Below are 2,400 nucleotides of genomic sequence, written 5' to 3' on the forward strand. Positions count from 1 at the left end.
TTTTATTTAATTCTTAAATAAACATGATTACTTATTAATGAAATCTGTGCACCTGCTAGGTGCTGCCCAATTTCTCAAATGTTGGAATTAGATTGGATCCTTCCACTCTCATTTCCTGTTGTACATTGATTTTCTTGTAGTACTTACTTTTTTATCATAGCAATGGCCAAATGTCCAGCTAACAAAAACATGACACCATTGAAAGAATGTAGCCCAAGCAAATATGTTGAAACTGCAAACTACCTCAAGCTGGTAGTTCAATGTTAACCAGATGTTGGGTCCCACTGTGTTCCTTCAAATTTTAAAATATTTCATGACATCCCTGAGATTGCTTTGAGGCCTCAGGGTGCCTCAGCATAGTTTTGAGAACAGTCGTCTTAGTATTTTCTGGCTGTAGCTTTAGTTAAGGTATTTATTTTAAAAACTTTAAATTTACCAAATGAATCAGGCAAAATAAATAGTTTTAACCTTAAATCAGAGAATCTATGTATCTCCAGATATATGTAACTCCCCACATCCCGGCTGCCTTCCCAACACTTGCAGGAACTGAGTTTTCCCCCATAATAAAACCCTAAACTCTATGGGTGTCCAACTGTTATGAAGAATCCAACTGTGAGAGATAACTATCCCGAGGGGTAGTAATACCCACTATTGTGGATCAGTGTTTGTCAACTGTACAACCTATCAGAACCTCACAGAGGGGGAAATGAATCAAAAGCAGAATAGAGATCTTAAAAGACAATATTTACTAGCATTATTTTATCTTGAAAAAAATAATTTTAATCCTTTTTCTCCACATAACAAAAATAGATATTAAAGCTCGATAACTATCACTGTTGTTGTGGCCTAAGAACTGGAAATATGCACATACATACAGATATATGGCTGGGTGAGGTTTTTCAAATTTTTCAAATAAGTTTAAAAAACACAAAAATCATCTTTCTAATACATGCCCTCCTTTAATTTAATTTGAAATTTAACAAATTAAAAATAATAAATCAATGTAAAACTAATGTTTTTCTCCAAAATAACTTCAATTGCCCTCAATTAAGAATCAATGCTAAGTATAGCAAAACTTTCCCATGCATCAAGTCAGCTCTTCCAAAGCCACATACTTTAAACAAATTGCTTGCTTTTTAATTGTCTTTCAGTGTTAAAACATCAGCTTATATATAAGGATATTACAAGAAAAGGCTTCATGAAATTCCTTATTTTATCTCTTTTATAAATGTCTTTGACTATGCAATCTACTACTTCAGATAGGGTCTTACTTATCAAGACACACAGGAGAAATTTCTCTATTCTTGGTATCAGAAAAGCTAAAAAACTGACTTTTGCCTTATCAATACACATTGTATTAACACTTCACTTTCTTTCTCTTCTCTGCTCACAAAGATGCTTTAAATAGTCCCCATTATGCCTCCCTAATGACCAAATACACCATTTCAAACCACAGTGATACTCAAAGAAGGAAAGAAAAAAAAAAACAAAACAGATGATGATATTGCTTTGTTGATTCTCTTCATTAACCCAATGATTTGGCAGGATGTATTTTAAAGAAGCTATTATGCATGTGTACACAGGAACTATACGGAAGAATATTAAACACATCAAAATAGTTCCAATCCAACATATACAATGTAATTTCTTGTGGTAAGAGATGTCTAGTGACATGACCTATGCTACTATTTAAGAGTGGTATCTATAAACTACTCTTTGCCATAAAAAGAAATCAAGCTGGATGGATTTATAGTTTCAACTCCAGTGACACTCAACTATAAATTTATTCCAGGTTTAAACATTAAAATGCTTTACCTAAATAAGCTGGTTTAGCTATTGATGGAAACAAATACACAAAAAGGAAATACAAATTAAAGTTTTGGGCACTCTGATATGTATTTGGGGGTGGGGGGGCGGATAGTGTTTTATATGAAAGAATGCACCCAGTAGGTGGTGTAGGGCCATCCAATAGAAATAAAATGCAAGAAACAAATATGAGCCTATGTAATTTTAAATTTTCTAGTAGCCCCACTAAAAAAGTAAAAAAATGTTATAATCAAAAGTATTATCTTTTCAACATGCAATCAATATGAAATACTTATTACTGAGTCATTTTACATTCTTTTTCTTGAACTATCTTTGAAACTCAGTGTATATTTTATGCTTGGAGTACAACTCAATTCGAAGTAGCCATATTTTTAGTGTGCAATAGCAACACGTGGCTAGTGATTATCAACTGAACATCTAAGGTCTAAAGACAATAAAAAAATTTCATTCTGAGTTACTTAGCTGTATATTCTCAAAGTATCCTTAATCTGATGTACACAGAGGTCTTATTTTCCCATTTGAAAACACTGTTTTATACTTATGGAACGATATGAAGAAAATCTTTTTGAGTTA

At 32.5% G+C, this 2,400-nt stretch overlaps 1 protein-coding gene across 3 annotated transcripts in view; it reads right to left on the reverse strand.

Annotated features, from left to right (window-relative positions):
- The window catches only part of PDCD10 (programmed cell death 10), a 44,480-nt gene that overhangs the window by 15,230 nt on the left and 26,850 nt on the right, over nt 1-2,400 (reverse strand). The gene's annotated exons all lie outside the window — the stretch shown is intronic.

Source organism: Pteropus vampyrus, unplaced genomic scaffold, assembly GCF_000151845.1.
Source record: "Pteropus vampyrus isolate Shadow unplaced genomic scaffold, Pvam_2.0 Scaffold12, whole genome shotgun sequence".
In the NCBI taxonomy this organism is placed as follows: domain Eukaryota; kingdom Metazoa; phylum Chordata; class Mammalia; order Chiroptera; family Pteropodidae; genus Pteropus; species Pteropus vampyrus.